The sequence below is a fragment of the Poecilia reticulata genome, chromosome 6 (genome assembly GCF_904066995.2).
Source record: "Poecilia reticulata chromosome 6, P_reticulata-male-v2, whole genome shotgun sequence".
In the NCBI taxonomy this organism is placed as follows: Eukaryota; Metazoa; Chordata; class Actinopteri; order Cyprinodontiformes; family Poeciliidae; genus Poecilia; species Poecilia reticulata.
Genome location: NC_088835.1, coordinates 9,305,040 through 9,330,255, shown reverse-complemented (window position 1 = coordinate 9,330,255; position 25,216 = coordinate 9,305,040). Strand labels below are relative to the sequence as shown.

The 25,216-nt window shown below is 40.0% G+C and overlaps 1 long non-coding RNA gene across 1 annotated transcript in view; it reads right to left on the bottom strand.

Annotated features, from left to right (window-relative positions):
• Positions 1–1,701: 1,701 nt before the first annotated feature.
• The window catches only part of LOC145551940 (uncharacterized), a 41,451-nt gene continuing 17,936 nt past the window's right edge, over positions 1,702–25,216 (bottom strand). The window contains exon 3 of the long non-coding RNA XR_014087825.1: positions 1,702–4,518. This is a non-coding gene — a long non-coding RNA (uncharacterized LOC145551940). The remainder of the gene's footprint in view (positions 4,519–25,216) is intronic.

Here is a 25,216-nt window from a genome sequence, read left to right as displayed (position 1 = left end):
TCTGTGACTGAGTGACTCATTCATTTCACATGAAGTTTCTACCAATAGCACTTTGAATATCTCATTATACAAATAAGAAGAGATCCGAGATACACACTGCATATTTTATTTTTTAAATTGTTAAAAATATATTGTTGTAGCCATTCTAATGAGTTACTTACATGTGTAAACCAGACACATGTGACTCTATTAATGCATTCAGGGGCCCCCTGCTGGCGTGGGGCCCCAAGCAGCTGCTTCTTATTCAAGCTCTTAATCATATTTCTTGGTTTAAATTAAATCTCTCTGGTGTCATTTTTACTATTTTCCTCCATTGTTCTTTGCTTTCTACATTATCTTATTCAGCTGTTTGTTCAATAAATTTGAAAATATGATTAAATTCAGTCGCCGTGTGTATTTTTGTGATAGAAATCACTCATTTTTATGTGACTGGTGTCCTAAAGAAGCGATTTGCAAACGGAAATGTTTTACAAGAGCAGAATTAGTGACTGTGGGGCGACCGCAGCCATATAGTCGCCTAAAAAAGTAGTAAAAAATAGTTATTATCTATAATGCCACAAAATATTGCAATAAAACTTTAAGTAACAGACCATTTGCCTTAATAAGCTACAGTTGTGGTTCTTCAAATGAGCTGTTATAATTTCTTATTAAATAATGTTGGATTTTACAAAAGGCAGAACCAGACCAAAGCATATGCAAACTCGGCTGCTGGCCAGGGAAACATGTCTCCATAAAGATTTCGAAGGAGTGACTGCTGAACCACTGGAACCAAAAGTGATAACAAAATTTTGCATTAAAAACCTCATTTCTAGTCTTACAAATTCAAATTCATAAATACTGCTATGCAAATAAAACTTTTTGACCTTGAGTGCTGGGGGGTTTCAGGAGAAATTCATCTTAGGCAAAGCATAGATCTCAAAAGTTTAACTCGTAGTTACATGAAAAAGACTGATGTTGAAATAATTTACAATTTTAAAAAATCTACAAAAGTGCTCCTACTCTCTACAGTTTATTTTCTATTTATTTATTTATCAAATCAGATGAAATAGAAATGAGGCCCCAAATCATATTCCACCGAGGACCCTCTTGGGCTGACTCTGTCAAAAGAGACTAAATCTTCGTTGATATTCTGTAAATATAAAAAACCCACTAAAACAAAAAGAAATACAGCATTTCTCTAATTGCAGCACTTCAATTAAATAAGAAACTAAATTAAAATCACACGTGAATAAGCTTGTTCACGAGATACGTCATTAACAAACACGGCGGCGACGGAAGTGAACATTTACATGAGATATATTCATGATTCAGCTGCGGCGCTGGCGCCCATCGCCCATCAGAAGTCAGAGGAGACGTTGGCGTCTTATTCATGCGTTGGAGCAACAAGTCCCTTATATTTGGGAGTAGATGAAATTGTTGTTGGCCATTTTACAGAAGAGTTATGGATTCAACACGCTTGAGTGACGCATAACTTTTTCTGAACTGTGTAGTGCTGTGAGAGCTCTGGTGGAGCCAGCTGCACACTGTTAAAACAAAAAACATCATCCTCCTACTGCTTCCTGTTGTCTTCTTTGTTGTTTTCACCAGTAGTAACATCCAACTGTTGATCCCGTGACTCGTGTGAAGCAAAAAAAGTGTTTCCATTGCATTTTTTTTTGCAAAATACATTTATTTCAACATACGGCTGAAAAACCACCTCATCCTAGAGCAAAAACTTTTTATAATTTTTTCCCTTTTTCAATTGGCGTGTTTCCATTAAGCAAATTTGCTTTCAGAATTTCCATTTGCGCAATCCTATGGCAAATGGAAATGCAGCTATTTAGAGCAAGACTGAAACCAGTCTCAGACATGCTCCAATGATACGAGAAACGCTTCGACAAGGGCAGCAGGTACATCTTTTACCACAGTTCTTTCAAACACGAAATTAATCTTTTCAGCAGATTTTCATTTCCAATGGAACAAGTAAAAAAAAAAAAACCTCTCTGACTCATTTGTCAGCGGTGCCAAAAGGCCTCTGTGCAGCGTTATCCACTTAAGTGGGAAAGCAGTTCAGCCTGCGGTGCTTCAGACAGACTGAGTGGCCTTAGAGATGTTTGAATTTGAGCTTTCATTCTGTTCGCCTCCCTCTTGCTGTATCTTAAGTGCCACCTGTTGGCTGAACTTCTCTCAAACACCTGAATTTGAGGGACCAGACATGGGCGGCGCTGCACTTCTTACCTTGCAGGATACGACTTTTCTCAACCACTAGTTCCCCCCCCTCTGGAGACAGACCAATAGTCTTCAAAACATCAACAACAACAACAAATAACAATAAAGAGATAAAGAGAGCACGTTTTCATTGAGATTACTTTTCTGATCAATTTGATTCCCGTTGCGTCGGGACGGCCCGACCCTGTTGAACCCGTGCTGCATGGAGACAAGGGTAATGAGATTATCTGTGCATGAGTGTGAGCGTCGTTTGTGACGCGTCCTCTCCAGATTGTGTGCGTGTGTGTGTGTGTGTGTCCGCAGTCTTTCAGGCTCTGCAGGCTCATGTGACAATATCTGCAGTTAAAGAGTGGAAGGATTACTGGTGGGGGTCACCGGGTTCACACTGAGCTGTCTGTTCGGTGCAAAAAGTAAAACGCAAAACGAGCTTGTGCCAAAGGAAAATGACATTAAATGTCAAGGATTTCTAATTGTTGCTGGGAGGAATGCCTGGTTGGTTTAATTTTAAAAATACACACTTTGGCACCGAGTCGTAATAGTCTCGCTCCATAACTTGGACTGCAGAAGTTTTTCTTTAGTTTCCGGAGGAGAAAACACAGTAACACGGTTCACCTCGTAGGTCACATGACCCTACGTGTTACTCCAGGTGGCGTTGGATAGAAGACGACAACTTTATTCGCACATGTTCAGCCCCAAGGTTTCCACTGTATGATATGCTATATTTCTATCTTACTTTCTATTTAATTTTGTTTACACTGAATTTAAAAGGTGTACAAAAAATGTTTGAATTGAAAAAGATTGTCCAATTGTCCACAATGTCTCAAAAATAGTTAAACATATTTAATATATCATTTATAATTTTGACATCACATAAATTTGGGATTATTTAGGGTTTTTATACATAGATATAAGTAAAAATATTGGCTAGACGTTAGATGATCAAATCTCTAAGATTTGAAATTACTTTTACTGCAGTCAGTTTTTTTTCTCTCCTAATGCTGTGAAAATAAGATACATGGAACAGGTTCGGGTTTGTTCGAGTCCAATAGGGTAATTAATGTTAGAGCAAGTAAAACAGAAGAAAATAAAGATATATATATATAAAAAAAGAGATGTACAGTTCTAAAAATGAGAGGTACTGATTATTACACTTTTAATTATGTGATCTGTTAAATTGTTGACTAGATTAATAAAACTTTAGCTGTTTAACTAGCTTTATTGTCAAAGCTAGTCAAGACAATTGACTTGGTCAAGTCAATTATTTAAACACTACTTGTTGGTAAGCAAGAGAAATGTTTAGCGGCCAACTTTTAGCTGAGCAGAAAGTGCAAAGCAACAAGTTGTCGACGGCCGGGCCATCGACACAACAGAAGAAAACTGGTAACTCAAGTCGTAGGAACATCGTGATTGAAAATGTTCGCTGGTTTGAAATTCAGGTAACCCGATGAAGCAACACTCTGGATTTAGAAGTGATTTTCAAGTAAATGTGCTTATCGCAAAAAACAAAATAAGTTTGAACAGTTGGATAGTTCTAGTAGTGTAACAAGCTGATCTTGGCTTGATAATTTTATGTTAGCTGGCCTCTCAACGCTGTTATTTTCAGAAGAACTGATGGCGTTTGCACAACATTTCCAAACCACTTTTTCATTACTTGAAATTCATTTCACAGTTCACTTTGTCTTCCGAGGGAAAAGTCTTGTAGTCTTCTCTCACCCAGCTCTAGCTGATCTGAACTCTGCCATTTTGAAAGCATTTCTACACCTTGCAATACCTCAATGCTGCAAATTAGTTTGTTAACTCTGTACGTAATGTATTTAACAAATCATTCACAGAGGTATCAGACAATAAATCTATATTTTAGACGATGATTTAGTCCAGAAAATGTTGAATGTGTTCCCGAGGGCATCCTGGATCTTCATCACACGTCATCATGCATATCGGTTTCTGGCTTGCGAATCTACGCAGACCACCAAATCAGGCTTCAAAAGACGGAAAAATGAAAGTTTTCTCTCTCAACAGCCATCCATCGGGCGGCTCCACACGTCACAAGAGAACGCAAACAAAGACACGACTATTATTCTGCCTGTCAAATCAAAGGACTGCTGTCAGTTTCTGTGTGAAACTGTTTGGACCAGACTTCTGCTGGCTTTCAGGACAGCGATGAATCATCAGAGCAGGACTGTCACATCTTGTGCCATCAATGGGCATCATTCCCTGTGATTTCTGCCGGGTTCCTACACGCTCTGGAAGCGTGTGTGTGAGTGCAGGAGGGAGGAGGAAATCTTCAGCATTTCCATGTATGGATGAGTACTGAAAATGAAAACGAGAATGGAAAAATAAATGTTCAATATATTGTCCTTATTCCAATGTTTAATAAATGTCGTGTCTTCTGTTTGGTTCTTCCTTCTGTCCTTGCTTCCTCCCTTCTTCTTTCCTTCCCCAGTACCCTTAGGTCTTTCCTTGCTATATATCTATCTTACTTTCATTTTTCTTTGTGTCCTTCCTTGTTATTTAATTGTACTTCATCCATTCCTTCCCTTCCCTTCCTTATGCTTAGTAATCCTTCCTTTCTTCCTTCCACATGTTTTTTAATTATTTCTAATCTGATCTCCTTCCTTCTAACATTGTTATTTTTTCCGTCCATCCTTTAATGTGTTCTTCCATTTTCCTTCCTTTCTCATGTCTTCCTTGTGTCCTTTGCTCTTCCCATTCCTTCCTTCCTTCCTTCCTTCCTTCCTTCCTTCCTTCCTTCCTTCCTTCCTTCCTTCCTTCCTTCCTTCCTTCCTTCCTTCCTTATTATCTCCTTATTATCTCCTTATTATCTTACGACAACATAACATCAGACCTTTTTCTCCATCACCACCAAATCCTGACCCACTTCAAGGTTCTTCTTCTCATTTTTCAAACTTTTCAAAACTTTAGAAACTTTTGCGCATTTCAATTAGTGTAAATGTCAGCTGAATAATGAATTCTTAAACAGTACAAAACTTTATGCATTGCTTTTTTTGACCTTCCAAACAATCCCAGAATTGTAACTATGAAAAGTTATGTTTTATTAACTAGTAAAATGAAATCATCTCCCCCATAGTTACAGAGATGTTATTATTATTTTAATTTTTTACAATAGAGTGATTCGGCTTCTTTATCAAGATTCATACTTTCCGGGTTGGGAATAATTTAAATTTTAGGCAAAAGATTACGGCTCCCTCATCTCGCTGCTTCACCCTGAAATCAATCCGGTTTGCCAAAACCCCACCAGAAGCCGGAGCGTGAAGGTCGCCTGGGATTCTGCTGAGATGCTTTTGCTCGAATGCTCTTTGACCTCTGACTGTCTCGAGGCACTTTGCCCTCTACGACCTTACTTATGTGTAAACAGTGTGTTTTCTGAAGGTCTCCTACACTCACTGCCTGTCTGTAAGTCAGTCTGATTTACACAAAGAGACCGTTCTACGCCTTCCTGTCATTTCGCCGTTCTTCGAAGTAAAGATGTTCCATTTGACGTGGGATCAGAAAACAACGCTTAGCTTTGCACGGAGCGTAAATTAAACACCAAAGTGAGCAATGGCGGATAAACAACTTCAAAGTAATGTTTGGAACTAGAACTAGACCGCCTGCATCACAACAAATCGTGGTGTAAAATGAAATCCAACAAGATTGTAAACCAAAAACAAAAAACAAAAAAATAACTGGCATTACGTCTCACACTTATGGCCATGACTAGCTTTCTACTGGTCTGTTCACTTTCGGAGTTCCTTAGGAAAACACGTTCATTAAGTTCCCTGCAGGATTCCCCGTCTTCGCTCTGTCAATGACAGACTCATGAATGACTCAGTGTGTCTGGATTTGTAACCTACGAAAGAGTTTTAGAAAAAGTCCGAGAGACAATGGCAACTGAGGCAAAGCTACAAAGCCCTCAGCCTAAACAAAATGCCATTGTTCACGTTTAGTTTTTTTTTTTTTCCACAGTTAGACCGTGGGGACTGGGTGCTCGGTATCCCCTCTCTCTATCTCACCTCCCCACCCACACAGTGAGGCTCCCACCACCCTCGTCCGGTCTACTGTCCCAGTCTCCGAGTGTCGCTAGTGGCGCAAGTAATTAGGAAGGCTGCCTCTCGGTTTCTGCAGTTCCGCAGGGGGAGCCCTTCCTTGAAATGCACTCCTCATTCGGAGTCCAGACAGCAGCTGATGAGGGATTATCTGCTGGCTGTGGCATGGCATGCTCCCCCGCCATAATCTTCAATTAGTTCAGTTCACGGCAATATGCCGCCCTGCCGATACCTTTCCCATGGCGTCGCCATAAACACTGAGGTAACGTGTCAGAAGTTTACCAGCTTTTCGTGTTGCGCATGTTGTTTGCTTTGTTATCGCTCGGCATGTGGAAGAGTGATATTTAATCTGTGGCAGATTCCAAAAAAATTGTGCTTTTAGTCATTTGCTTATTTGATTGTTTTTGCTCTTAATGTTTTATGGGTCCTTTAATGTGCAGAAGACCTACGATAAACCCGAGAGAGGTGGAAAATGTATTTTCCTTCTTATTGACTACAGATCTGGGATTTTTTTTTTATTTGTTATTTTCCATCAGCAAACGTCTGTGACAGAAATATAACATGCAAACTTAAAGAAAAGTGATGTTTTTCAATCAATTTCAATCATTAAAAACCTGAGAAATTTGTTGCTGTATCATGACAAAAAATGTTTGTATGCTTCTCAGAAATCTTGATTTCAGAAGTCATACCTTTCTCGTAGTTGATCAGCTATTAGCACATTTCCACAAGTATTTAGATGCTGCATCTTTAGTGATGAGCTCCAAGTCTTTGGAGTTGGAAGGCCTTTTTGGCATCACCCTCATCTTTAGCTAGGCCACTCCAAAACACTTTCAGTCAGAAGCAACATATTGGTATAATAAGAAATGATTCAACTTTAATCTGGCAGCAGCATAAACTATTTCAGGCTAAACTGTACGAAGACATGGTCAGTGAGCATTAATCAGAGAAGCAGCCATGGTGCTGATGGTAACTCTGGAGCAAGATTCACAGAGCTTGGGTGGGAGAAATGGTCAACAATGCAAGTATTAGTCACAGTACTTCATAAATCTTTGCATAAGAATGTCAAGGTAAAAACCATTGTTGAGCGAAAGCCTTATGTTTCCAGTTTGCCAGGCACAAGCCAGGCAGGGGACACAGGGGAAATGTGACACTTTTAGATGTGTTCCTGCTCCTACACACTTGAATTTTTGAGACCTCAACAATTTCAACATTTTAAGTACGTTGGTGTTCGACTGAAGAGTAAAACTGGACTGAAGACACAACACTGATGTTCTTTACAGGAAGGGCACGAATAGTCTCTATCTGCTAAAGCAGGGGAGCCCAAAGTCGGTCCTGGAGGGCCGGCATCCTGCATGTTTTAGTTCTCTCACTGGTGCCAGTAACAACCTCCTCAGTTTATCAATGTTCTTCGTAGATGTCCTAGTGACCCATCATTTGATCCAGGTGCGCTAAACCAGGGAAAGAATTGAAACTTCCAGGAAGCCAGTCCTCGAGGACTGACTTTGGACCTCGAGGACCTGCTGTGCTAAAGAGAGTGCAGGTTGTACTCTTGAGCTTTTCTCTTTTGACCTTTTTCTAAGACGTAGCTCATTGGAGCAGCAGCTTATCTGCACCTCAGGGGAAGCGGTTAGATAAGCTCACCAGAAAGCCCAGCTTGACCCTATTGATGTCCCCTTGACCCAGTGCAGTGTGGTGGAAACATAAGGACTCTAAAATAAGTTCACCATTGGACAATGACTTCCACCCCATTCACGAAGCTGACAGCCTGCATCCTAGATGTACAAAGAAGCATCATAATACATCCTTCCTTCCTTTTAGCAGCTGCTACTTTATAACCATCACTGCTCCCAAACACTCCATGAGTTTACATCCCTGCTGCTATTTACAGACTTTTTCTATTGATTGTAAATTGTCTATTTTTATGCACAAATATGCATGCCTGTTGCATTTAAACAAAAATCATCTTATATCTTAATATGAATATGCAAATTTTCATAACTGTGCAGTATTTTTTTATTATACTGTATAAATTTGCCCCTACTGCATAGTCTGTCATTCTTACATTTTATGTTTTTGCCTTTGTGTGTACTAGACTCCAACTTGCCTGTCACTTTGCTGTTGCTACATCTGAATTTCCCCACTGGAGGATAATAAAAATGATTTCTATTCTCTTTTCTGTCTTTCAGTAAGATAACGGTGATAAACACAAAGGCAGAACCAATATGGACCCTCGGGCAATATTGACATATTGCTGATCTGTATGTAAGACTGGCTTTGGGTTGTTGGGTGAAATCACTTTATTTCTTTAAAAAGAAGACTAGACCAGAACACACTATTTAACCTGGAACGTAGCAAAACAAAGATGTGGAAAGAATATTAATTTGCCTTGCACTGAGCTCGGAGTATCAGTGACTGTGTTGCAGCCATCTTGGACCTTGTGTGAGGAAGCATAACCCTTTGTTCTAATCCTGGTTTATTTACAGTTTCTCTCAAATTACAACAGAGGAAATTCGTTAATTACTCAGACTAAAAGATGTTTTTGAAAACTCCCTTCAACCGCTTGATGAAATCCAATTCTCTTCCGCTGAGAAAGTTGGTGATTAACTCCTTTCGCTGGCCAAATAAACTGTTGAATTTTTAAATCGTGCAGCAAGGGCCGCATAAATTGCCAGCCTTTTTTTTTTTTAACTTATTTTATTTATTTTTTCCTTATTTGGAAATCTTTATTTGATTAAAGGATTGAATAGGAAATTGCTGCCATTTCCTCACTTTATCAGAAAGTAAATGATCAGCCCTCTCTTCCTAAGCTGGTACAAGTTAAAATCGTAATGCTCTGTGGGAACATTGGCTTGCAAACCCTCAAGGAAGCTATTTTCTTAGAACTCCAAAAACATTTCCAGTTGAATAATTTATCTTTCATCAGGCATATCTTGTTCTGGGGGCTTGCATACTTAAGTAAAGCTGAGTGTTTATTAAATGAGCACCAGTGTTTGGAGAGGAACATTATACCTTACTGAATAGTGCATTAACATTGGTTGAGCTGATGTCAAAAAGCGCCCACACTAATACCGTTTATGTCGCATACAACCAGCTAATGCCAAGAGACTGGAGAAGTGAAAAGGAGCAGCAGGCCTTTTGGTACGTGAAAAGGGTTTGTTGGCGATCTACATGCTAATCTTATCTCTTTGAACGTTCACTGATCCGTTCATCATACTGTTTACTCAGTCGCAATATCTTATTCGTCACTTGGGTTTCCACTGAAGAAACTAACTGAGGAAAATATAAATCCTAAAGCCCTCTTGGTAAAGTGATACTTTTCAACAATAACATGAATTATATTCGGACACAAAATCCATTCATTAGCGCTAGTGCTTAGTTTGGAGTTTGTTACAGAAGATACGACTGTAGTTTAAGACCCTGGACTGTTAATCAGAAATACACGGCAAAACAAAAAATATCTTGGTAAAGTTGTGTTACAATCCAATCCAACATCACTATCCAAATCACTCACTGTTTTGACAGAAATTATATTTGTCCGTGGCAAATACCTTCCTAGCAGATGTAGTAAAGTAATAGAAGTAGTCAAATATTCATGATGTTCATGCTGCTGATTGTGCGTGATTGAATAATTAATTGAAAGTAGCAGAAAGTCAGTGAGGCCTTCAAACAAGTGGCCTTTATGTAAGGATGAAGGCAGCAAATGTTCTACCTGAAGGTTGAAGTTCATTCCTTTCAGAAAGTCTCATTAAGACGCTCTAAACAGCGTTCGGAAGAACGGAGTACTTTGAAGGTCCTCAGGTAAAATGATCTAAATTGCTTTAAATATAAACCAACTTTAGGATGACGAGAGGGTGCGCACTAACCAGAGAGTACTGAGACGAGGTACTCACTGGACGAGGAGCATCATCGTTTCAGACCATTAAGATCAATCTCATGGTGGTTCTGTGACAAATCCCTGGACCTTAGCTCAATGGGAAACGTGTAGGTTGACTTCAAGCATGGTTTTGTTGAGGCAAAACCAAGAACTGTAGAGGAATTGTGGAATGTAGTTCAGTCATCCTGGAAAGCCTGCTCATAGGAGCCAGACACACAGATGTGAAACAGCTCTCAAAAACTCCTCTTTATACAGCTAAATATTAGCTCAATAATTAACAGGAAACCAGAAAGAAAAGATGAGAAGACTTTTAAGGCCTTTTGTTTAGGCTGAATTTGAACATGAATTATAGGTTGAAAACTCCAATTCTGTTCGGGTTTTCAGGGCTAAACACAGACAAATCCATTCACAATATACACAAGCAGCTGTATTTTGAATCAGTTTCTAAAAGAAATCTAAAAAACTCAGCAAGAATCATTGACATAAATGGGGTTTAATGTGCAGGAGGTGTTTATGTTTTATTGTGATAGGACTCAGGAAAATCCCAGCAGTGCCAGTAAAGTGAGTCATTCTCATCCTGGGAAGGGCCATCTAAGGTAAAGTCATCATGTGATCTCCCAAGGTGCTTCGGGTGTGGTACTTTATCTAGTGTTTTTGATGACACTAAATCTGGCCTGTGTCAGAAAGTCAGTCCAGCCCTGGGGAACAGCCAGAATTGCTGGGAAGCGAATAAAGCCTTCAACTCCACTCGGTTTACCTGTGACCTTCGCTCTGAGGACACAGCTGAAAATGCGAGCACCCATGCTGCCAGGTGTTTTCGAACGTGGTTGTATGTGGGTCTTGTTTGTTTTTCCCCGGAGCGCAGTGATAGGCCTTGACAGGCGGGCAGACGTGCCTTAACAAGACGTGGGGACGACCTTGATAACACACTCAGATGAGCTCTCTATTTTCGGTGGTGGGGCTCCGTGGACTCGTTCACCCCAGCCAGGACAAATCAGAAACAGTGAGTCAGGGATTCAGGATCCAACATGAGCATTCTTTTATTACTTCAGTCAAATCCATGTAGTATTAAAAGAAAACATGATGCTCAAACATGTTCACGAGAGCATTGAAAAGCATTTCTTTAGGGTTGTTTTGCTGGAAAGTGAACGTTTGCCCCAGCAGCAGGCTTTTGGGTTGCAGAAAACAGCAAAGGTTTTATTTTTCTTCATTTTGACAGTATCTTTATATTGGTCTAACACATAGAATACACCCCCCTTACTCCTCCAAAAATAAGTTGAAGATTGTGGCTTTAAGTTGCTGTGACATAGAAAACGGTAAGGATGCTTTTGCAGGGGAATCTACATCTCCAAGGAGCTTACGAGCATCCTGAGTATCTTTTAGAGTTTTGTAGAGTTCTAACTGCGTCTGATTCTCGTCAGCACGCTTGGATGGTCTCCATTTCAGGGTTTCATCCGTCTGGCTGACAGAGAGGATTGTTGATTTTGCAGACTGCCTGCTGGCTAGCGCACACAACTGAGTAGCAGTTTTTTTTTTTGTGACTGAACATAGCATGTGTTATCCATCATGAGTTGTCGGTGGCAGTCATGACGAATACTGCTTCCCCGTCTACTAGCACATTTGCGTATTGTCTTATTGAAAATCCACATTTGCAAAGATTCACAACGATTAAGGGAGAGGCAAGAATGGCTTTTCTTCGTGAAGTGCCATTTTTTCACCATTAAAGCTGTGAAAACTTCAAGAGCATCAATTCAGCTAATGGACGAGCTGGTGGATTTATTACATATCGAAATACTTAACCTACTCCCTTAAGAGTTTTTGACCTCAAGAAATCTCAAACACAGACTCCTCCCTGAGATGACAAACATGCATTGTCCTTGTAAGAGGAAAAAACAATCCCTTTCTTTGTGCTGGAATGCTCAGAGGTTAGTAAGTTCATGGATCTTTTAGAGTTGCAGGACTGAAAAAATGCACACATGTGGAAAAGAAAATGGGGAAGACAGATTATTATCGGTGTTTAATTGTGGATTTTACCTTAATCCTGTTGTCCTCATTTTCTGTGTATAGGGAAAACACATACAAATCTCGGTCATTTTGACCCGAGGACAACAGGAGGGTTAAGCATATTTGTGTTGCAGGTAAAATGTGCACACAGAGACACTTGAGTTACCGTTTAGTGACATTTTTCCCCTCTTTGTATCACTCCCTCCGTACAGTTGGCCTCCCGGTGTGGCTTTGCAAGGGTATCACCACGGTATCGTTCAGTCGATAAGGCCCATGCATCACCAGAAAAAGTTAACAGACGGCAGCGTGAGCTGGAAACAGATTTGAAACAGCCGACGTAGCTTAAAAGTCACTTTTTTCTTAAAAGAAAGTGTTGCTTAAAAGATTTAAAGAGAAACAGGCGCAATAAATCAGGAAAACGTGATGAAGTTTCTCTGTAATCTGTCTTTTTTTCCTGCTCTCAATTTGACATTTTTAAATAAGGTCTGTATTTACTTTGATTTTAGCTGCAGGGTTTCATCGTAACCAACAAGCAGATTAATACCTTGTGCTATCTATAAAAAAAAGCAAAGGAAATGGAAGAGGATAAACTGGCAATTGTGTGATTATTACTCACTGAACTTATATCTGACCCGTGTGATTAGACAGCTGCAAGTGCAGGGGATGTTAAACATGTGAGAGTCAAGCAGTTTATTGCTCTGGGGTCTGCTCTGTTTAAAAGGTGCAAATTGGTATAGACACACCAAAGGCTGATTGCATATGCAAAGGAAATTTAGTGCAGACTCCATCAGTATAATTTACTGGGTCACTGAATCTTGATTTTTATCTCTCTCAAAATCTTTGAAGCATTCAGAAGAAAAAAAACACATAATCTCATTAGTGGAAGTATTTTTCTGCTATTGGCTGCAGGAGGCCTGATGACAAAGACGCAGATGGAGTAAACTTGAGTCATACTTTATAGTAAGTGCTGAAATGAATACTGTAGGAGTAATCTAATAATAGTATATTCATAACAATATGGCAAGAATCATAATTCAACTTGCATTTCACTCTACTGAGATAAAATTTAAGTTGTTGTCTAGCAAAATCTTAGATTAAATACTTAACCCGTGTTGGATTGTCTCATGAGGACATGAGGACAGCCAGTGGTGGCTTTGGATATGGATGATATGGCTCACCACCCAGAGCGTCAGGCTTTCAGGAGATACTATTATGTAGGGAAAACGTTTTATCCCATTTTCAGTTGCCGTTTACGAGCAGCTAGTAATCAATCTTGAAGTTGGTGAATGATTTTAGACTCCTATCTGCCTCTCATCTTAGAGGCCAGTTTACAATAATGGAGGAAGTTACAGTTCGGACCCACTGATCAGACCACAACCCAGGAATAGTTCAAACAAGTCTTACGTCAGTGTGAGGTAAGTCAAAGTAAACTCATAGGCCCTCTTCACAGAGCAACTACTGAAGAGTTAGAGACCAGTAAATCACATCAGGTGGAGAACATGATTACTTAACAGTTGGTTGCTGAACGTTTGCCCTGTTTAAACCTCAGAGATTTAGATTTGGTTTGCTCCTGATAGTTGACGTCCCTGATCACCAAGATCAAATCATAAAATGTGTCTGAGGCTTTTTAGCAAGCAGATTGTAGCAGCTCATGGTTGTTTTGTTTAGGGATTTAAAGGGTTCTCAGATTAATCTGAAATCCACCAGTCTCCCACTGGAAGCATTTGGCAACAGCAACATACTAAAGTCTGGCCCTCCAATCAAGTTCACCCTACAAGCAAACAACAAGGTGCTAAAAGAAGTCAGCAAAACCCATAAATATCATCACAGTATCTACAGCAGATTCTTACTACTACTAAAAATCGGAAAGAAGCTTCACAAGTTCAATCGTCACATGGTCCAAAGAGAAAACTTTTGTTCTCCAAGAAAAACATGGAGAACATTCTAAGAACAAATTTCCAGGAAATTAACCTTATGCCCCATTTCTGCACCACTAAATGTCCAGCTCAACAACATAAAATCCACCATTAATTCTTCTTTGTATCGATAGTTGCAGTAATAAATAAAACTGAGGCAGAACTGGATGCTGCAACATGCTACAATGACCCAAAAACATCTCGGCAAATCCAAGAAGGGCTGCATGAGAATTAGGAGATGGAAAGTCCAGGGCCAAGTCAAGTCCAGAGCTTAATCTCACTGATTAAATCACAGATGTTGTGGGGTAACTTGAAGCAAACTGGACATGCAAGAAACCCCTCAAACATCTTGAAGCTGAAATTGAGAAGTGGGACTAGCTGTTAGGGAGCAGAATGTTCTAACCTTTTCCTCGGAATGAGATTTTGATATGTTTCGGTAATGCTTTGTATTTATCTGTAATTATATCACTTTTTTCCAGAGGTAACAAGATTAGACATGATAGGTGAAGAGCTCCTTGGAAAGAATTGAACATTAAGTGGGGTGTCCTATGTTTTTCATTACTGTGACTACAAAGACAAATAATTCAATACGACAGACTGGATCTGGAAATCTTTGGACAACGGGTGAATGATGAACGTAGTTACTCCTAGCTTGTGTTAGCTACTTACAGATAAAAGAAATATAATTGTTAGAAACAAGCCTGTTTCACTGACCTAAAGTCAAACAACATATGGAGATTATTTTACAGCATCTTTATAACATCTTACCCTTTCTCATTTAATCATGCATTAGAGTCTGCTCAGACTGTAGAGCTCAAATTGCCCGTGTGTGAAGAATGATGAAGGTCGTTCCGCTCTCTACTTTCAGTTCTGGCAGTATGCTTAGGGTCATTAAACTGTTCGAAGGTGAAAATCTGTCCTGGTCTAAAGTAGCTTGCAGCTTTTAACAATTTGTTTTCCAGGATTACTTTTGCCTCCAATGATCCCATTAACTCTGCCCAGCTTCACTGCCGGGCTGAAGAAAAGCCTCCGCGTCAAGGGCCCGTTGCGGTGCAATTTGAAGCGTTTGATGCATCACGCATCTGATAAATAGGCCAGAAACGGAAATCAACGACAGATTTTGACGCAGTTCAGTCGATGCGGTTCCACATAGACGCTGAATGTATACCCGGCATTCCTGGCACCTGAAACACCAGGGTTAGAGCAAAATGTCAAGAGTCTACATTCAAAGTACACACGCGTCGAACGTGTTTGGTGTGGACGCACCATAACTTTCAGCTGAATTTACACAGGCATGTGTAAATTTGGTCTATTTACTAGTTTTAAGTCTTCAGTTTTTTTTCTTTTTTGTGGTATTAGAGTAAAGAGAGCTGTCCACCGAAGTTAGTTTGTTTATTTGTCCTTTCCTGTTTACTTCACAATTAGCATTACTTTCTATTGGTTTATCACATAAACCCCCCAATGAAATAAAATTAATTTTGTCACTTATACGTAACAAAATGTGGAAAATCAAATGCGGATGTGGATACTTTTTTCTCTCTCTCTGGTTTCCTACAGACTGGTTGTAATGCACCGTAGTAACAGAAACCATGTTGCTCTGAAAGGTCCAACTCTTCCTGCAGTTTCAGGGATGAATGATATTTCCTCACTCGGGAATAATCAGATCACCAAATGGTGGTTATTATTCCGCTTGCTTTATATCCCCACTGTGCTTTCCAGATTTTTGAAAAGTGCTCCAAAGACCATGAGAGGAGACAGGCTTGGCAATTTATTCCAGTCGAGATCTGCCAGAGATTGTGCAATTCAGCGTTTACATTTGCTTGATCTTTGAGCGCCTAGTTCTATACATTCAAGCAGATCCCTGCGTTATATTGGAACCGGGGTTCTGTTACTGTACAGCGATACCCCTGGTGGGACTGGGAGGATAAGGTGTCTGAGCCAGAAACAGTTTCAATCACACGGCCGAGGCCTGGAACCACCGGAGACGTGTTGTTCTCCATCTACAAAGCGGTCCGCAATCAAGAATCAGACCTCTCCCTCTCAGTCCGCTGCTGCGGCGGTCAGGAAGTGCTAATGAAGTTATTAATGATATTCATGTGTGCAATGGCATGCGAGTGGGGATCGGGGCCAACATCAAGACAGCTGGTGGATCTGTCTCAACTTCAGCTCATAATGATTCATAAAGTGGGTAAGAAAACAGAGGAAGAGACACGTCCCTGGAGTCCTGTCACATCAGACCAAGACAAACAGACGGGAAGGCCGGGGAGAGGAAAGGAAAGGTCTCTTCATCAATATGGGGATTTCTGCAAGTGATTAAAAGATTACTGGTAAATCTCTAAAAAATATCCCAATGGATCTTTGGAAGCTGTCCTTTATCGTCTGTTATCCATCAATTTGATTTGACTTTCGAGTTGTTGAGCAAGTTTTTTGCATATGGTGATGGTGGAGAAAAAAAAAAAGACACACGTGTGCAAACATATTAATTCCATTTATGTTCTTTGAAGAGTTCTTCCAACTTTTCTTTGACAGCAAGGATGCAAAGATGGTAGCGATTAAAATGGCAACTGAAACTCTGCTTAGTTTGCCAAGATAAATATATAAAGGCAAGCAGTAGGGCTGAAATGATTGATTGGATTAATTGTGATGAATTGAGTAGTGAAATAATCGTCTAATTTAGTAATCCATTAATCGCAGATTTAAAGAAACCGTTTGCTGAAAGAACAACATATTCAGAGAATTGAACACAGTATATGCAAAATGTATATACATTTTGCTTTTTAGATAAAAACTAGTATGTTTTACCCAAAACTCCTCGAGTGGTGCAGTTTTAAATTCACAAAAGGAATATTATAAAATTTTAGGCAATAAAATGTTTGTTTTCTTATTTCAAAAAGGTATTTAATTATTTGTGCTAGTATTGTATAAAAAGCTTAAAAGGTTAAATGAAAAATGTACAGAAAGTACCAATTTTTTTATCTGATTAATCATCAGAATAATGAATACAATAATTGATTCCTGAAATAATCATTAGTTGCAGCTACATTAAGATAACGCCTACCCATTGCAGCATAATTACTTGTGCAACTACTCCCTCTGATGGTTGTGCACAGCAGTCAAAGCCAGCTCTGATCCATTCAAATAGTTCATTTCAAGCAGGTCTGTGATGAGTCAACAATCTTTTATAGTATTTGCTTCCTTTTCATACTGATCTGAAAGCTCAAATCTTTCAGATCAGAATGAAAGACCGAAAATAATAATAATAATAATAATAATAATAATAATAATAATAAAGATTTTATAATCGTTTTGTGAATTCACGTTTCTTTAAGATGAGGCAGAAATAAAACAGTCACTTTGAGGGTGACGCCTGGTGATTGTGCAGAATGTTGTGCTCTGTACTTTGTCTCCATCTGCTGGTGAGAGTGACACATCATGTGTCAAAAATATTTACTGATGTTTCTGGTGGGATAAAAAAAATGAAATTCTAATCTTTTTTAAGACTACAAGGAACCTTTTAAAGGTTGAATATCAAACACATTTTGATGTGTAAATTACCCCCCACTGAGCTGTCTTTGTTTTTATAGCATGCCACATTGAGATGGGCAGTCAATCCCAAACAGAACGTCACGCAAATGTCTTCCATCCTGACGACAGTGGTCAAAGCCTGAATATCCTTCAAGGGTGCCAGAACGAAGCCACACATCAACCACCAATATATCCCTCGATGTATTTACTGCTTGGTTGTGAATGATTCATTTGTACAAAAGCATGCGTCGCTCTGCATACGTTTGGGAGTCATTATCGTGCGCGAGCTGAATGAAGATAAAGGAAGGACAAATTTATTGCCCTTGTGTCCCATTGATTGAACAAGAGGAATCGCATTGTCCACATTTGCAATCTGCTGTTTTCTGGGAGCTTTATGGGCGAGGGCGTCTGCCAACAAGTATTCCCTTACAAAAAAACGCGTCAGATTCCAGTAAGCGGTGGCAGACAGCTCTCGTGGCCTTAACGGGAAATCTGTCTTTTGGGGTACAAGATTATAACCTCTGCAAACCGCTGGTCAATGGAAAAACTTGAATCCGCTTAAAGGCTAAACACTCCCGGGTGCAATATAGACTCCGGGAGATACGGAGGTGGCCGAATTGACCAAAAACAAATAAATTCTACGAAGAATAAAACAAATACTCAGAAGCGGAGCATAAGAAGAGCAAAATAACATGTTGGTCTGTTTCCTTTTAGTCATCTGTGAATGCGTCACGGACGGCCCAACAGAATGTGGGTATGAAAATCAGAGCACAGTAAAAACCAGTTCAGCAAGATAGAACAGAAAAAGAAACTCTGGAAGTTAATACATATTTACTTTTTTTTTTTCTTTTTGTTTTAATCAAAAGGTATACTTTGTAACCCAATGTTCAATAAGAGTAGTTACTTTATGTTGGTAGCAAGTCCTAAAGATTTTGATTACAGTTTGGTTCATCCAACCATTTTTTTTCCTAATTTATTTTCACTGGCGTCCAGCAGATAACAGCTAACACATCCTGTGAATAGCAAAAATCAGTGAATACTTGAGACCACAATAAAATCACTCTTAGCTGGCTATTTAATCCGTTCAAACACCAAATATGCCTTACTATGCAGCAACACGCACAGTAAAAGTCGTATTTGCACTAGCATGGAAGTTAATATCTGTAGTCTGTGCCTAAAAGCATGTCAAGTAGCATTGTGCCTACATGTTTTCAAAAATATTTGAAAACTGCAGTCCTTTCAAATATTTTTGATATGCCCTATCATATCAGTAATATGATAGAGCATATCATATTTGTAAGTGCAAATATTACGTATTTTGCAAATACGTGGACATTCCACAAATATTTGGGAGTCACGTACTGCAGAAAAACCCATGAGGACAGAACCAAGTAGGAGGGGATCCACTGTAATGGTAATGTAAAAAATGCTAGCAGGTTGAGCTTCTTAGTCCTGGACATTGTTGTTCCCAATGAATATTTGTCTTGACTGAGGAAGTTGACGTGATTAAGAAGTCCTGTAGTGGCGATTGTTTGCTACACCAAACATCCAACAAAGTTCCATTAAGCCACTGAGGCACTGGATTCAGTTGTCTTTAACGCAGGCAAAAGAAAGTTCAATATCCAAACGTGTAAGTTGTTCTTCATTATTTATTTCTTGACATCTTTGCAAAAGAAAACAATTACAGAGATAACTTTTCCTTCTACCTCTCTTGCACTGGTAAAAACCATAGGCCCCAAACCCAAATGCCTGTTGGTCCTTTACCAGGCTCCTACACTTATAGAAAGTGGACCAACCCACCTCACTTCCTGTTTGCTTAGAAAAACAATAATAATAAAACAAAAGATAAATAAAATCAACAATTATTAACCTACAAATAAGTTCTGTAAATAATACAAAAAATATAAATTTAAGGATAAGCTAACAAAATTCAAATGGATAAAGAAAATAAAGAATAAATAGCTCCAACACTCCGGCCCCTAATTGTGGATAATATCACAATTATTTTAACAAGGAAAAGGAGCTATTCTCTCAAACATGCTCTTGATTCCTCAGGGTGATGCTTCCAGTAGCAAAATTAGTTTGGTCACAGGTCTTTCCAGGACACTGGTCTTTGTTTGTAATTGCACAGAACGCACCAAGCCTTTGGCATCCTGGTTTACACTCAAGACTTTGACCATCATCCATGATCCTCTTGGAGCTGTAGAGTCTGCCATTAAGACAACATCTCCAGGAATGAGACATCTTTTAGTTCTTGTCCATTTCTGTCTTTCCTGCATCAGAGGCAAGTACTCAGAAAGCCATCTTTTCCAGAACAGCTCTGCCATGTATTGCACCTGCTTCCACCTTTTCCTGACATAAAGATCCTTTTTGTGGAACAGTCCTGGTGGCAAAACTGGTTTGGTTTTCAGCAGCAACAAATGGTTGGGTGTGAGTGCCTCAAGATCATTTGAGTCATCTGAAACTTTGGTAATAGGTCTGTCATTTAATATGGCTTCAACTTCACAAAATATTGTTTGAAGTCCTTCATCATCTAAAACTTGTTCTTTAAGAACAGAGATTAAGATGCTTCTTATGGAACGAATTAAACGCTCCCAAACTCCACCTTGGTGAGAGGCTGCTGGGATGTTAAAGTTCCATTTGATGCCATCCTGCACAAAAGCATTTTGAATTTTGGCATGGTTCAGCTCAGCCAAACTCTCCTTCAGCTCTCGATTTGCACCAACAAAATTTGTGGCATTATCGGATCTGATGGTGGAAACTGGGCCTCTTCTACAGATAAACCTGCGGACTGCGTTTATACAGGAATCTGTATCGAGGGTGTATGCAATTTCCAGATGTACTGCACGGCTGGTGAAACAAGTGAACAGAACTCCATACCTTTTCAGGAGACTTCTTCCTCTTTTAACACTTACAGGACCAAAGTAATCCACTCCAACATTTGTGAAAGGAGCGGTGTCAGGCAGAACTCTTTCTTCTGGCAGATCTGCCATCTTTTGTTCAACAAACTTTCCTCTGTTACGTCTGCAAACAACACAGTGAGAGATTATTTTTCTGGCAGCTGAATTAGCATTTATGATCCAGTAATTTTGTCTTAATCTGGACAACATATGTGCTCTTCCTGCATGTCCCAACTGTTGATGAATATGGCGTAAAATCAGTGTAGACACATACATATCCTTTGTTAAAATTGCAGGGTGCTTTGCTTCAACAGGCATGGCTGTTTTATTCAACCTGCCACCCACTCTGAGGACCCCAGCATCTAATACTGGGTCTAGTTTGTATAGAGAACTTCTCTGGAGACTGCTTTAAGGCCACTGGATTAAAGCCATTTCAGTTGTAAATTTCTGTTGTTGTGCAAACTGAATAATAGATAGCTCTGCCTTGGCTAAGTCTTCAGGAGTCAGATTTTTCTTTCTTCAGAGTCGTCTTGAATCTGTCCATCCGCTTTTCTAGTTTCTTCTTTTGATTTTCTGGATTATTTTTATTCAGGTCTGCAGCAGCAAACTCTTTCCTTTTCTGTTGCAGCAACATCAAAATGTTTTTCAGCTTCAGAAACCAGGCAACAGAGGTTTTAAGTTTTGTCCAAGATGAAAAATAATGAATCAGATGGTTCGCAGCATTTTGTGATTCCTTCACAACAACACTTACTGTTAGGTCCTTTTTGACCTCTGGGTCATCTGCAGGAATTGCATGGTGATCCACATCCAGTTTCGGCCATTCCTCTTCTGATCTGTGGAGAAATTCTGGCCCATTTATCCATCTCCTGCATCTGAGGAACTCCTCAGCTCTCAGGCCTCTGGATGCATCGTCTGCAGGATTCTCCTTGGAGGAAATGTATCTCCACTGATTCACATCTGTTGCTTCTCGGATGACAGAGATTCTGTTTGCAACAAAGGTGTGAAATCTTCTGGTTTCACTGGAGATGTATTTCAGTACCGTTGTACTATCAGTCCAGAAAACAGGTTTTTCCAACTGTATCTGCAGCTCCTTTTGCAGCAGTTTATTCACTCGGACAGCAAGAACAGCAGCTGTCAGTTCCAACCTGGGGATTGTTGTTTGCTTCATAGGTGCAACTCTTGCTTTTCCTAGAATGAAAGCAACATGTGAGATGTTATTCTTTTCCAGTTTTAGATACGACACTGTTCCATAGCCATCTTGACTTGCGTCAGAGAAATGATGGAGTTGTGCTTTGTCTGGTTTTTGATGCAGCTTGGTTTGATGCAACGCTCCACTTTAAAACTGGATATCAGCTGGAGATCCTCCAGCCAATCAAGCCACTTTCTAGACAGAGAATGGGGAATAACTTCATCCCATTTCAGATTTTGTCGACAAAGTTCTTGAAGCAACAGTTTAGCTGGCATACTGAAGGGAGCCAGGATTCCCAAGGGATCATACAGTGAGCTAACCACAGACAAAATGCCCCTTCTGGTCTGTGGGCGGTCCTGCACAGACGTTCTGAACCTGAACTCGTCTGTTTCAATGCTCCACTGTAAACCCAGTACTCTCTCAACTGGAAGTTGGTCTTTGTCCAAATCCAGATTCTTGATTTCTTTTGCTCTCCTCTCCCCTGAGATTGACATGAGCACTGTGCGACTGTTGCTGACCCATTTTGAAAGTTTGAATCCTCCTTTAGAGCAGAGGTCTGTCAGCCTCTTCACCGTGTGCACTGCATCTTCTTCTGTGGGAACAGATTTTAAACAGTCATCCACATAAAAGTTATTTTTGATTATATCAATCACTTCAGCTGGAAACTGTTGTGAGTTGTCAACGGCAGTTCTTTGCAGAGCATAATTTGCACAGCTGGGAGAAGACACTGCTCCAAACAAATGAACCAACATCCGGAACTCCTGTGCAGGTTTTGATGTGTCGCCATGACGCCACCACAGGAAACGGAGAAAGTTGACATGTTTTTCGGAGACATAAACTTGGTGAAACATGGCATCGATGTCGGCGTTAGTGCAACAGCTCTTTTCTAAATCTGATGAGGACTCCAACCAGAGAGTTTGTGAGGTCGGGTCCCTGTAGAAGCTGACTGTTCAGTGATGTTCCTTTATAAGTTGATCCACAGTCAAATACAACTCTCAACTTGCCTTTTGTGGGATGATGCACTCCATGATGCGGGATGTACCACAATTGTCCATCAACTTTCTGTAACTCCTCTACTGGTACGGCCTCAGATGTCCTTGTTGCAGCATGTTGTTCACACATGCAGTGTATTCCTCCTTGTACTGAGCATCCTTTTCAAATCTCCTCCTGAGGCTCTGGAGGCGCTGCTCTGCAACACAGATGTTATTCGGCAAGCTGGGACTTTCACTCCTGAAAGGTAAGTCAATGTGATAATGACCTCCAACAAGTTTTGTTGAGTTATTAACAATGTTCATGAAAAGCAGATCCTCTCTGGACATTTCAGTTTTCTCCTCTGATGATTTTCATTAAAATCATGATTGTACTGTTTGACCAGCATTTCTTTAAGATGCTCAACAGAGATCCTGTTGGCTGTTACAGCAGTGCAGACATTTTTATTTTTGCTGTTGCTTCTGGTGCGCAGGGGACCATTTATGACCCAGCCAACTTTAGTTTTTACAGCATAAGGTCCACCATCCACACTGTTTATCACCTCCCAGGGCTCTAAAACGTTTGAAGCATCAGTTCCTATCAGTAGCTCCACAATCTGCATTGATGTATGAAGCTTAACGGGTTTAAGATGAGGCCACTGATCAATGTCTTTCTGCTGGGAATTCAATGTAGAAACTGGCATTGTACTTTGAGTCAAAACATCTGGTAGCTCTATGAAGTCATTTGTTTTCAGACCAGAGACTTCCAAACCAGACAAAACTTGTACATTAACAATCTTATTTTGACTCATTGTTCTCAGCAGAATATTTGTCCTTTTGCCCTTTAAGTTCAAACTTTTTGCCAGAGTTTCTGTACAGAACGTACCTGAACTTCCTGGATCAAGAAACGCATAAGTTTGTACAACTTTGTTGCTCTTTTGACTTTTAACTTTTACTGCAACAATAGAAAACAGATCGTCGTCATGACCGGCCCCAATATGCCACATGTCTGAGTGGTTGCAGTTGAGAAGTTGACATGAGACCTTGTTGTCTGTGGGGTTTGTTCTGTAGAGGCTCCTGGCTCCTTTAGCTCTATGTGAAGAACCCCTGGATGCTTTTGGTGACACACGTTGCAATCCAAACGACTCCTGCAGTCTTTGCTTGTGTGACCAACTTTCAGACAACCGAAACAAATCCCTTTTGTTTAATGAAGGTCAACTTGTCCCGATGCATTTTAGCTTTAAACTGCATACAGTTTTCCAACAGATGATTTCTTTGTGAACAAAACAAGCAGCTGTAAAGAGCAGTAGACTTGGTCTTGTTTTCAGCTGAGTGAGTTCTGGCTTCTGGAATTGTGCTGACATTAGTGGCAAAACTGCTTCCTTTCTTCTTTGCTTGCTGGAACTTGAAACTTTAGAGTTGCTCCCAGTTGGTGGGTCTTGGATGTTGCCAAACACTGGATCTGATGCTACTTTTACTTCTTTATTATAAAAGCAACCAGATCAGTGAACAATGCTCGTGGCCATTTTGCTCCTGCAGCTCATAAGCAGTAACTCTCCATTTTTCCCTCAGTTTATATGGGAGTTTCATTACAATTGTTCTCATATTTGAAGGTAAGTCCAACTCTCTCATGTAAACAACTTGTTGTGTTAGATTTGAACATCCTTGAAGGAAAAGAGAGAATGATTGAAGACTTTTCACATCATCTCTTTAATTGGTGTCCAACTCATAATCTTCTCCATATATGCAGAAGCAATTTTATTTTCATTTCCAAAATGTTCTTCGAGGAGATCTTTGGCCTTGGAATAACCTTGATCAGGAGGTAAGTGCTGACAACTATGCACCAGATCTTTAGGCTGCCCCTAGTGAACTGCTCCAAGAAGTGCAAACAGTCGCTCGAGTTGTCAGTTTTAGCTTCCACTCCGTTTCAAAGCGTTCATAAATGATCTGTACTGCAGGGGGTCCCCATCAAACACAGGGATGTTTCTGGATGGGAGAATAGACGATAAGTTTTGTTTTACAAGTAAGGCAGTGATGTCATTTTGTCTCTGCATGATGTTCACAATATCATTCTGACAGTTCTCAGAGATAGAGGGAGATTGACATTGTGTTTGCTGTGTTGCTTGAGTTGAAGAATCAACTTTTATTCTGAGATGATCCATTTGAAGTTGTTCCTGCCTTTGTTTAGGTCTGACGACAGGACAGTCGATGAGAAGTTGCTCTTTCTTTCGGAACAAACTCATCAGCGCGAGGATTTAGCAGGGGCGTGTCCCTTGATTGGGCTCTTTCAAAATAAGAGTTCATTCCATCGGATCGTTTAGAGCCAGCAACTGAATTTATTTTTAAAACATTAAGCTTTGCATTGGTTGCTGCCAACTCTGTTTCCAAGTCTAATTTTTCCTTTTCTTGTCTCAGTTTTTTTCTTGTCTCAGTTTTTCCTCTGAGCTTCAATCAGATGTTTTTGTTCAACGCAGCGAATCTCTCATGAGCGCTGCCTTTTCAGCCGCAGCTTTAATGCGAGCAGAAGAGGTGGATGAAGTCCGAGACTGCTGTGAAGATGTTTTTGAACGTGGTTTTACACTTGAA